Below are 13,308 nucleotides of genomic sequence, written 5' to 3' on the forward strand. Positions count from 1 at the left end.
TGCATTAACAAGGCTGTAGCTAATCCCTCTCGTTCCTAAGAAAAAACAAAACCTCTTAGCATAGCCATCTACACTATCCTACTGTGGTCCCACTTCTGAGTACGAGAATTTACACAGAAGTTTCCAATGCTAATATGATATGGTCCATAGCTGAGACACGAGTAATTTCAGCAGATAAGTATATAAAAGTAATCAGTTCCTGAAATACAAGACAAATAAATAAATAAATGCCAAAGCTTATCTGGGGTTAGACACCTTTCTGAGATAATAAAACCTGCTAAATATACTCTTCAAAAAGAAACATTCCACTCCAAATCTCACATATTGGCTGGCCCACAGTACAAGCACTGTTTCTGCCTGACATGTTCAACATCAGTGGTTTGTCCAAAATAAGAAAATTACTCATCTTTGAGAATTTCCTCCCACCTCAAGTGGAAAATGGAGGTGGGACATACTCAAAGAAATAGGTTAGTAGAATAGAACAGAATAAAATATTTTAGTTGGAAGGGACCTACAATGATTACTCTGTCCAACTACTGAACACTTCAGGGCTGACCAAAAGTCAAAGTATGTTATTAAGAGTATTGTCCAAATGCCTCTTCAGCACTGACAGGCTTGAGGCATCGACCACCTCTCTAAGAAGCCTGTTTCAGTGTCTGATCAACCTCTTGGTAAAGAAATGCTTCCTCATGTCCAGTGTAAACCTCCCCTGGTGCAGCTTTGAACCGTTCCCACACATCCTATCACTGGAACCCCGGGAGAAGAGCTCAGCACCTCCCTTTCCACATTCCCTCCTCAGGAAGCTGCAGATAGCAATGTAGTTGCCCCTCCAAACCAGACAAGCCCAAAGTTCTCAGCTGTGCCTCACAGGACATGCCTTTAAGCCCTGTCACCAGCTTTGTTGCCCTCCTCTGGACACATTCAAGCACCTTCAACATCATTCCTAAATTGTGAGGCCCAGAACTGCACACAGGACTTGAGGTGAGGTCGCACCAATGTTACATCCAGCAGGACAATCCCTTCTTTTAGCCAGCTGGCTATATGGAGAGCACAGAGACCTGTATCCAGTGTAATCCATTACTAACCTCCTCAGCTTCTAAGACAAATCATATGGTTTAGGTTTCTTATATTCAGTAAATATTTTCAACAAGTGTAGTTTTATGATTTTGCAAATAGCTGTTACTGCATTTACTATACATATTCTAAGAGACACATATGGAAAAATCTTGCAGTTCCCTACTACTACCCTGTGTAGATAACTGGAAAAACTTTACAGCCTGCAGGTGTCTTGTGGAAGCATAGAAAGTTTCCTAAAAGTGACTTTACATTGTATCACAAATTGCCAGGCTACGGCTAACAAGTTCAGCTACAGCTTTAATTCATTGACTTGGTAAGGCTCATTGGTTGTCACAGAGCTCTGAAGTGCTGCTTCAAGGTGTTTGGCGGGTAGAGATTTCATTTTAGACAGGACAGGGTCAAGGATCAAGAAACTTAGGTCAAAGCATTTAAAACACTGTATAATAAAGTCAGAGCAATAATATTTTATGCTTGCACTGAATATAACCAACAGCTACAATAGCAAAGAAGTCCTGCAAATATCTTGCTAAGCTGAGTTCCCTGTTGTATAAGGCAATTGTATCATACACGCCTTTTAGGCTGACTGAACTCTCTAGCAGCAATCTTGTTGGTTTTGTTCCCACTGCTCCAGTAGAAAACAGCATCCCTCTGCTCTGAGGGTTGAGATTTCACTGTTCTTTAAGACAATAGCTTTTACTTCAAAGTGGGGCAGGCTACAGACACACACCCTGCCCCTTGAGATACCCCAGCTGACATCCTGCAGCTCACTTGCACATCTGAGCTCAATGCTCTCCTCCTTCAGAGCTTGTTCGAACACAGGACCAAGTTATTGCAGTAATTCCCTGCCTTCTGCCTTGTGAATTGCTCCAGGTTTGCTTCTACCCTGAATGTGTCTCCACCTCATCAGCTGTCCCATTTTGTTCTCAGATTCAATAACCTCTCTCTTGCTGAAAACAGGCATTTTAATTTGGGGCCATGGGTAGCACATGCAGCCCCCACTTGTTTTCCAGGTAGACCACTCACAAGCTTTTTGCTGTTCTTTAGCCACTTTGGTGACCAAGTTCAATATGATGAAGTAATTACCACCTTATCCTGATTTTCTGTGCTACAGCTTATTTCCTGGTCTGGTTCTTCTGCATTACTCGAAGTCACAACTCCTGATTTCTATTTCAGTGATTTCAAAACCCTTTTCAACACATAGCCCTTTGCCTTGAAGGCTCTTTATGTTGTTCCTAAAATAAACTCCAGATGGCTTTTTACCTGTAACTTGAGGACACTGCTAGTATTTAAATGCTTTAGAGTAGCTGACATTTTTTCAAAGCCTTTTTGAACTGAAGAGCCTTAATAAAAAAAAAAAAAAAAAAAAAAAAAGGCTCTTCCCTAGGTCTTTTAATCATTCCTCTGTTCCCCAACAGTGATGCCCCACAGCCCCAGCTACTTAGTCCTATAACAACAGAGAAATCCCAAAGAGTCTTCAGACATCCTTCTTAATGCTCTTAACTTGTTGTTCTTTATCCATGACTAAGGGAGGCATTTGGTTGTTTCCAGGTGCACCCACCACCACACAGACTGTGGTGTTTCAGATGCACCCAATTCTCCACTCAGCTTCTGGAAGGTTTCTCTGCCATTTCCACTCTGCCATCCCAGCTCATCTCCCCTTCTTGATAACCTGTTTTCTCCTCAATTCTTCCTCTTCTCTCCCAGCTCTTGAAATAGCCTCTAAAATATTTTCTTCTAGCCCTAAAATATATTTCACCTGCCTCTGAGATTCCAGCTCACTGCTTAAACAAATACTGCTAAGGAAACAACCTGTGATTTTTCAAGCTTTTGGTGACTTTTCCATGCCCACATGAAACTTAAAAGAAAAGCTGGAATGGTAAATATTTTTTTTCTCGAAAGTCTGCACAGACTACAGCCAAAAAGGCTCGTCTGTGTCTATTACTACTGTATTTAGAGATGAACAGTAGATACGTTAAAACAACAAAATCACAAACTTTACCTTTTGCAGACTTCTGGATACTTATGTTGTGCAGACTGTTCCTTCCTTTGAGGGTGAGAGACAGAACTAACAGAAGAAAAACAGAGAAGAAGTCAGCTTTCCCAAATCAGTGTTTTGTCATAAATTCTCCTACTTTTTCAAGAATGTTTCCCCTTAACTGATGCAGGTGACTTGCTGACACCCCTCTTTCTTCTTCTGCCTGGAAATTGCTAGTTGATACAATCTCAAAGGAAAGGAGATGGAGTAAGAACCCCTTTTGCATGGGTGCAGACTGTTTTATGCACCAAAGCAAACTGAGCCATTATGTTTTCACAATTCCAGATTTTGTTGCTAGTCATGTTATTTACAGCAATGTGCATATTAGTGGAAAAGCAACAACAGCCTTTTGGAACAAAGGTTTCAAAGAAATATTCCAAATGTAACAGATGTGTTACTTCAACAGTTCCTAGGCCAGATTAAAAATTTTTCACCTAAATTATTTTCAGAGACAAACTCAATTTTGACTGAAATTGAGGGGCAGAAACATTTGCTATCAGTTCAAAATTAGTGTTTCTATCAGTTCAATGAGTGTTTTAATTATTTGGTAAAAATGTGGGAGGACTTGTGGTTTATTCAAGAAAATAATAATGTCTACAGGGATTAAAAAAATAGTCATTTTCCTATCTAACAACTGGAAAAACCTGTGAAAGTTTAGATATATTTCCTCTTCATTTTGTATATATCCAAGTAATGTGACCAAAATTTAGTTACATGGTAGATAATCTGTTTTGGTCCTAGGATGGTTTCCCAAAAGTTGTTTTAATATAAAAATGGAATAAGTTTGGTATATCAGCTGATTTTGTTTTTTTTAAAAAAGATGATGCAATTATTACTAAGAGAGTATACCCTATAAAAGAAAAACAGCATGTGTTGGTGATTATTAGTATATAACAACATTTTACCATATCAGCACTTTCCAGAGTTTCAAACAAGTATACATGTAATTGCTTTTTTCCTTGTGTGTCAGAAGTAGCCAAGACTTCCCTCAGCCTTTCCCAGTTCTTATTTTAATGCATTCTGCAGCTTCTCAACCAACAGAAACACAGTTCAGCTCTGACAGTGAGTACGAGTCCACGCTGCAGGAAGGATTCTGTGCCAGAGCTGCTTCAGCCACCATGCAACACTTTCTTCCCTGTAAACCTCACATCTGAGAGGGCAATCTGGGTGGTTAAAGTCCTTACCATGGCCCTGGCAAAACTTAGAAATGCATGATGATGACGGATTCTCTACTGCAATGCAAATTAATTCCATACAGTCATAGCTGTTTTGTTACTTGTCAAATATTTGGTATAGTAAACTGTTTTCATCTAACACTTCCCCAGAAAAGACAGACCTGTTTTAATTCCCTCCAAGTTTTACATGTGAAGCAGAGATGTTTGATTTAAATCACAAAATGTCCTGCAAGTGACAAGAAAAAAGAGCGAAGCAGCTTTTTGGCATATTGTTACAACAGTGTGGAAGCCAGCCACAGGCTGCTTTCTACTATCAAGAGAAGGAAACAAGTTAATTCAGATTCTTTGGTGAAGAAGACAATTCTATTTGGGATCTGTGGATTACCTGCTCACATGAGAGTGTTTATTTCATAAACCAACTTGCTGCTTTGTGGCCAGTTACCTGGGTTTTATGTTAGTGATGTTTTATAAGTACTGCAGAAGGAAAATATTTTAGAATTGAACTTTACACATCTCCTTGGGGAGACATTCTTATTTAGAAAGATATCTTAGCCTTTTCTACAGGGATTAGTTATAAAAACAAAATATTTTATGTAGCTGCTTAGATTGGGATCGATAGAACTTATTTTTGTAGCCATTGTGTTCATGCAGTAGTGACTGCTGAATTTGACTCTCTCTGCAATCCCAAAAACTTAATTCAGAAACCTCCAGCTTGCTGTAAACTGTAATGCTACAAAATAGGGATTTAAGTGAACATAATCTGGTGAACATAACCCAATATACAGAAAACTATACTCTAAATACCGGATTTGTTTGATTTAAAGTCAAATTATCAACTAAAAACCCCACAAACATAATACTACAATACCTTATTTCTTTTAAATGCTCTATTTAGCTAAAGACCATTTCTTAAACTGCTTTACAGCATATTGGCCTCATCATTTGTAACTATTAAAAAACCAAAACAAAACCAGGAAATAAATGAATGATACAAATAAAACAAACTGTGAGAAAATGAAAAAACAAAACAAAAAACCCTGCTCCAATGGAACTATTTGCTTAACACCACACAGAAGTATATGTCCATTCATTTCTGCTCCTTCCTTCTCAAATAACTACACCTGTGTCCTAGTCCCACAGATGTCAAAGGGAAAAACAGCAACTAGAAACCAGCACCCCACCGTAACCAAAGAAAATTATTTTAAAAAATCTCCTTTATAGTGGAAACTCTTAGGTTACCTTACCTATAGGTCTCACTACATACCTCAATATAGCTTTGCTTAAAGAGAAGTGGACACTTGGAAAAATTAATTTATTGCACCAGTGATGAAGCAGATGTCACAGCCACAGCATCAGCAAAACCAACTGAAAAACTCCCACAACATCACAACTTTCCTGTAAATGAGTGTGCTAATAAAGGATGCTGAGAGAAGAAAATAACAGGAAATAGAATACTCAAGGCAGAAACATTTGTAAATATTCACTAATATGTTTGAAAAGTTTCCAGAAGCTGCCAGTAGCTGTTGAAGCAAGGCAAACCTATTTGCATGTTTCCAATGGAGAGACAGTCGTGTTCATGGCAGATGTTTGTCAGTTACACCTTACATGCCCCAAAACAGACACGTTGCCCAATCAAACAAAAATGAGCTCAGGGCATCTCTTGTGTCACATTTGGCTAAATAACAGCAGCTGTGTTGGAACAAAGGTAGGCAAGTTCCCCTGTTATGTAAACAGCATCAATCTCCCCTGAAATATTAAGATGGAAAAATTATGAAATTAGTTGTAGTTTGGTTTCTTCTCTTTTCGCCTGGAAAAGATATTAATTCATTTATCAAGCAAGAATTGCTTGCGGGTTAGGTTGGGATTTTTTCCCCCTTCTTGATTTAGCCTAATACAAAATGTAAGAGATTGGATTTTTAAAGTAAAATGTCTGCTCCAGTTGCCTACAAAGGTGACCAAGGAAAGAAAAAAAAAAGCAACAAAGATATAAAGTTAAAACTGGGACAGAGAGGGCAGCCAGCTTAAAAGTGAGCTTATTACATTTCCTAAAAAGTACAGAAAGTAAATACTGTTACTATTAAAAATTAAAAATGAAAAGTAAGTGGTAGAATTACAAGTCATAGTCCAATATTTACAAGTAGGGTCTTTCGAGTATCACACACACCAAATCTCAACTGCAGCACGGGGTACAAGGGATCTGCAGCAGGGAATGCCAGTGCAAGCAAGGGATGCTCCATGTGCCATGGGTTTCTCTGTTTACTGAATAATTCATTACAGGTCGGCTACAACAGTCACAAGTTTTATCACAAAATATGAAGTCATAGCAGTACTGGCTGCCTAGACTAAAAAACAACATCTTAACCTTTGTCAGCTTAAAGACAAGAAATAATTCAGAGCATCTGTTCTTCCTCCTCTCTTGAGCTTGTATATAAAAAAAATCTAGGACTGGAGAAGGGACAGGGGCTTATATTTTTTCCATATCCCAACTACCTATTAGAACTTATTTAGCTCACTATTCTTTCTATCCCATCTAGGATGGGATCTCATCTGTAATTTGTCTGATTTTTTATGGTCTCCCTCTTCAGTATAAAGTGGCTGTAAGATGGGTGATACCTTCAAATATTCTGAAGATTTAGTTTGGAGAAAAGTGGAAAAAATCAAATTCTCAAACTATAAGTCTGATAGCACAGGAGGGGGTCAGAAGGCTGGTCATGGAGAGTTCAGAGAGTGCCTCAAGGATTGCTTTAACTGACAGATGTATTCAGTTACAAAACTGTGCTTTTACCAACAGAGTTGTCTTTTTTTTCAGTAAACAGCTGCTTAAATAGAAGCAGAAGACATCAGATGAACTTGTATTTCTTAGTTAAATGTTTGCAGTCAATTTGCGATGTTTAAAAGTTTAGGAATTCAAAGGCAAAACATAAAACTAATGGACAAGGTTAGGTCAGAGAACTGAAATCATAAGGTACAATCAAAACCAAATTTACAACCTTTACTGCCTGTGAGCTGCTTCAGGCTGTGGCCAGAAACAAGAAACCAGAGTGTCCTCTCACAGAATGATGTGAGTCAAGGCTTTCTAAAAGACTCCAGAAAACACCTCCTTCACTCCCCAGGCTTGCTATCAGCTGCTTCCTTCTTCCCACACTCATCCACAAATCTCAGTACAAAGAAGAGAACAGAAATTTGAGGATGTATTTTGCCTTTAGTTGGAATGAGAAAAACACTTTATAGAAAAAACCTCTTAATTCTGAATCATTATAATTTGTAATTAGTATGGCTACATACTAATGTATCCCTAAACATCCATATGAAAGAGGAATGATCTAAAAAGACTGGAAGGCAGATGCCACCAGCCTGGCAGGTCAATGAAATCAGCTGGTAATTAAAGTTTCCTAAAGAATTCATTCGTTCTCATTTCTTTTCAGTAACTTGAAAAGAAAACACAGAGGGGGTCCTTCCTTTAAATGCACTGATATTTGTCAAATCCATTTGTAAATATTAGTTCAGTGAAAACAACACATAAGATATAAAATGTAATTAAGTTCTGTATAGATTTCACTTTCACGGGAGACTAAGAACAGCAAGGCAGAAATGATGTTATTTTGTTTCTAGAGCTCATTGGAACCACTAATGATTTCAGAAGTCCATGACTCATCAGCTGCAATTAAAACAATAGCAATGGCAGTGACCCCTACCAGAATAAAAATATATATATAGGCAGCAAGTAAAACAGAGATGAAGTTGGACTATATAGATATTACCAATTTGGCATGCCAAAGAGAGTAATTCTTCTGCTACTGTATTTCTGTGTACCTCCTAAGAGGCAAGCAACCCTGGCTGGCCAGAAAACAGCAAATCCATTTCACTGCACATCTTTGACTTCAAGAATTTGACTTCCACTTTGGAAAAAGACATCTCTGCAGACTCTTACTGAGGCAAAGTAAATCTGGCCCAGAAGCACAGACCCTGGCCAGCTGATAAACCGTGAGCTGCACAGAGCCAGCCTTTGGCTACTGCACAACTCAGGTTAATTTGTTTCATTTATTTACTTAAAAGGGGCAAGGACATTCCAGCTTCAACATAACAGCTTCCACAGGAAAAAACAGTTTCATGCAATTGTCTTTACAGCACCCCTGATATGCTGCTATTTTGATTACGTCAAGAGATGAGCAAAATTTTCAATATAAAAGAAAGGAACAAGCACTTGCCTCTGAATTAAAATAAAAACAAACAAACAAACAAACAAAACACCAACCCACACAGACAAAGAGAAAAACATACACATACAAAAAAAGAAATCAAAACAATCAAAAAAACCCACACACCAAGAAAACAAACGCCTCTATTTCAGCATCTGGCTACTTGTCTCAACAAAACCTTCTTTCTACTTTCTCCTTCAAAATCTTTGCTTTGAACATAATCATATTGTGCAGCTTCCTTTTTCTCCCTTCACCTGCTGTCTAGTTATGGCACAGGTTTAGGTACCGTTAAACACTATCTTTTTCATAGGTTGGACAGGTTATCTGCACTTATATCATTCTCCATTCCTCCTCCAGTCTCATATTTGTAGCTTCTTTTCTGAGACCTGATAGCATCATTGCTGTTCTCCCCAATGGGATTCTTGGGCATTTTCTCTTTCCAGCTGGGCCTCCAATTAGAGCAATTGCTCTTTTTAACACACCAGTCACAGAAACAGCCAGAGCAGCCATACCAAATGGCTACATCCAATTTAAGGTAATACTTATTAAAAGATAAACAAGCAAACAAACAAAAAACAGCTTTGTACACAAAGGAGCTTGGAAAAATGCCTTCTAAAAGTCACTGCCCCCTTGTATCTGGCTGCTGAGCTGATCATCTAATCATCATCTCAGTAATTCCAATGGAAACGAGCCGTGTTCACAAAACCCTACTGTTTTGGCAAATTTGACTTATCCAATCAATGTAAGTGAGCTGGCAGAACTTGTTCTTCTTTGGGATGCAACACTGCGCAGCACATAGTCCATAGAGGACCTGTGATACAAAAATCATGCTCTCTGATTCCTTCCTTAGATCTTCAGCAGCCTGAGTCGAGCCCAGCTGAGCCTACTGCGATGCAATGGCTTGCAGGTAAACCTGACTTGATTTGAACATTGTCTTCATTCCACATCTCTCCTCCCTTTTTTTTTTTTTTGACATGTTTTTGGAAGTCCCCAAGTGCACTGACTTCCACTGGAAATGAAGCTAATAGGCATGCTTAAAGAAAAAATAAGAAAGAATTTCTGAAGTTTAGTTATTTAGTTGTTTTTCTTATATGTTAATTTTTATACTTATATTTCTAGTTTGGCCTGCGCAATCTTTACTACTTGTGCTAACCAATGAAAGAAAAGAGCCTAAGCTTGTTTTGAGGATGCTAGGCTGGAAACTATGAAAAACAATATACTCCAACAGTCATACAATATGGACATCTGATATGAAAAATCATGAGAGATGAATCATTTTCTGAGCAGAAAACTAGACAATAAATCATGAATAACGCAAAGACTTCACAAAAATAAATTCTAGGAAAGAAACAATGTATTTCTCCCTGTTGTTGTTTCTTATGGTTTGAACCATTGTGTGAATGTTGATCTCAAAACATCTCAGACACTGTTAACACTGCAGAGAAAGCTGCTCAGGAAAAAAATGTCTGATTGCTAAATCCTGAAAGGTTTCTTCCCTAACACCTTTCTAAATAAACTAATAGCTGGGTGTCTAAACATTTACTTAAAAAAAAAGATTATTTTTGATTCCCTTATTCTCCAGTAGTTTTAAAATCTCAAAGTAGACTAGCAGGTTTGAAAGCTTTTCCTTAGAGACAATATTTTTCATTCAGGTCAAACTTTCTGTAAACAAGAAAAATCAAAACGAAACAAAACAAATCAAAAAGCCAATCAGTCAAATATTCCCAAGGTCTGCTATGGTCTCCTCCTGGTCTGTTTTTTATGGCACACATGCAGATACTGTAGTGAAGGGTGGCAAATAAAAGCCTAAAATAGATAGTCCCACAATTCCTCCATACCTCAAGGCAGTTATGAAAAGCAGCAACTGACACGCACCTCCATAAAGTCTCTTTTTTTGCCAGATGAGACCTTCAGTCTATCAGCAGGAAGATAATCTCATGGAGCAAAGGAAAAGAGAAAAATCTTAGAGTTAAATTTTGTCTTTATAAACCCAGATCTCCACTTGGGAGACACATTCCAGTTCCCAACCAGATGGCTGGTGAGGTCTAAGGGGGTAACAGAGGGAAGGAAAAAGGGAGTTAAACAAGAAGCCTCTATCCTCTGCCAGATGCTATGCCAAGTCATATAAATTAAGCCAGAATTTGGCACTCTGCTTAATGACACATCCTGGATATTGACCATATAAAGGCATGAAAATGTTCTGTTAGATTATAACGGTTACAAAGGGGAAGCAAGCAAGCTTGTGGCACACACGTGGAGCAGAAAGCTACTGATACTTGACTGGGTTTTGATCAAGAAAAAAAAAAAAGAAAGAAAAAAACAAAGCAGAAAACCAGAGCTTATTTGAAGCTGGCCATTTTGTTAGCTTTTGCCCTCAATGTAGCTGCATTTCCTAACCAGGTATTAAAACAGAATTTTAAGATAATATTTACGCATTTATACACAGAGAAAGACTCCATAGCTTTTTGTATAATGAAAAATAGGTTGTTTTTAGATCAAATTAGATAAAATTATCCTATGAATGAATGGACATTCCAAATACACAATGGAAACAAAAGATTTTTAACTAGAAATAAATTAAGCTTCATGACTTTGGATTAGGAAAACCCCTTTTGTTTTGTTTTGTTTGGTTTTTTTACTTTGAGCTTTTAACAAGAAGTCAGACTCCAGCTTATAGAATTTATTACGAGGGAGTTTTGGAGCAACTTGAGAAGCAAACGTAGTCAAGACTTCATTCCAATTATACTATCTAAAAATGTTCCCATTTATTTGAGTCGGCTTCAGATCAGAGTCTTATATTGGAAAATACAGTGCTATACACTGTGAAGGAGAGAAAAGCCGTGCTCAAGTATATAAGGACCTGTGGGATGGGTGAAATTCCCTGGCTTGTCCCTCTTCAGCAAGGTGTGGGCTGTGGAGCTCCCTCCAGCAGCAGGACAGGAAGGGTTCTGTGCAGCCCCTTCCCATTTGACAGCCAGCATGCACACCAGTGTCTGACCCTCACCCAGAGGGAGCAGATTTACTGCACAAATGCATTGCAACTCTTTTCAGCTGCCGCAGTACAAGGCATGACTCAGGTACTCGTCACATGGCTGTTACTCTCCTGACCTGGGAGTTTCTGAGGAAGTTCATGTCCCTTGGCCCAGAAGACTATCACTCCCTAACATAGTTTCTGTGTTTCTAAAATGGCATGAAAATCCTCTGCTTTGCTGTGACCGTAGGGCAGGATCCACATGCAATTCACCTGACATGCCCAGGGCACGACCAGGCGCTCCTTAGTCAGGTCCTGCCTGTCTGTATTGACCAAAGATTCTTCCTAGGTCCTAATTCACCTCATTTCACAACTGATACTGAAGCAGGTCAAATGAGCTGTCTCTGAAGGGAAATTTAGGCTACCTGCACAGAAGCAAATGTCCAGTTTTCTAACACTAGGTAAGGTGATTCCCAGCCCAGTCCCTAGTTTAACATCAGTTCCCTCATTCTGTTTATGGCAATTATGCTGTACAACACAAGCACTAGCATATATATTTTTGCTGCAGATGCCTCCTCATTCCCTTCTCCCCCTCTTTTTGATAGAAGCTGCAGTGGTCTCTGAGCATTCAAATGACCTGCAGTTCATTGGACACATCTTTACAAAACCAGCATTCAAAATTCATCACAGTTTGCCCTGCCCTAGCAGCACTTCCAATTCAAACCAAAGCTGCTGTGTTAAAAATATGTATCAGCTCAGCACTGTATTAAAGAGTGGGAAAAAAAATCCTCTTCATACACCAGGTAGAAAGCAGGTAAAGGAAAGGAACAGTAGAGGCAAGCACAGCACCGGCATATTAAAACTCACACGAAAGAGCAGAGCCAGATGCTCTTGCTGTTGAGGAACTGTTGGTATAGGATCCTCTTGGTTTTCCCAAGGAAAACATAGAAACTGATAAGGAATATCAGCTTTTCTATTTGACTGCAGAGCAGACAGAAATATATCCTGAATACAAGCCAGCTGCCTGGCATGATAGGACAGCCAGGTAAATTCTTTAGGTCTACACAGCTTTTACTTGAAACATGATATTTAAATTGAGGAATAATTCATATCAGTAAGGCAAAGTTTGTACACCACTAACATTTTCAGGGCTCATTTCACTTTTGTGCTCTGGTTAATGTTACTGTGACATTGGTATTAGCCAGAAAGGAAATACATGAGGCAAAGCTGGGGCCCTGCTGATGCTCCTCCATGCATTTTGGCAGGGAAAGGATGCTGCCAGCCAAGCTCCAGCATCACTGGCTGTGGATCAGCAGTGAGGCATAGCATTGAACAGGCTTATCCTGAAAGCTCAGAGCCAGCAAAATAATTAAACGTAGCTCTTGTTTAAAGCATGGGAGAAACTTTGCAGAGCTGTATCTCCTCAGCTGCACTGAGCAGAGCTCTGCACCACAGGACCAGCCTGCCCATGCTGGGTAACCACAGGGTGCACATCTAATTCCCACTGATGCCCAGGGGAAGGTGTGTCTGCAGAAATACCTCCTCTGGTTTAGAAGATATAAGACCCAATATAAAATTAATGATGATGTGAGACTTTGGGTAATGATCACACTTTTTCCTCTACAGTGCCTACAGATTGTCACCCAGTGTTATAAAGGCAAGGCATCATGTACTTTATGTCACGAGCTTGGCACCTCGAATCCTCTTTTCAATGAATATGCTGAGTTTTATAGCATTTTCTGTAGCTGAAAATCTCACAAACATTGCCTCATTGAAATACACAACTCCCATTTCAGGTTAATAGTAATTATTATTCTCATTTTAGAGTCCAAGAACATCAGATCCAAAGAG

At 38.9% G+C, this 13,308-nt stretch overlaps 1 long non-coding RNA gene across 1 annotated transcript in view; it reads right to left on the reverse strand.

The window, feature by feature from the left end:
• Positions 1 to 13,308, reverse strand: part of LOC110363995 (uncharacterized) — a 368,778-nt gene that overhangs the window by 219,320 nt on the left and 136,150 nt on the right. The window contains exon 3 of the long non-coding RNA XR_010473550.1: positions 3,077 to 3,142. This is a non-coding gene — a long non-coding RNA (uncharacterized LOC110363995). The remainder of the gene's footprint in view (positions 1 to 3,076; positions 3,143 to 13,308) is intronic.

The sequence above is a fragment of the Columba livia genome, chromosome 6, assembly GCF_036013475.1.
Source record: "Columba livia isolate bColLiv1 breed racing homer chromosome 6, bColLiv1.pat.W.v2, whole genome shotgun sequence".
In the NCBI taxonomy this organism is placed as follows: domain Eukaryota; kingdom Metazoa; phylum Chordata; class Aves; order Columbiformes; family Columbidae; genus Columba; species Columba livia.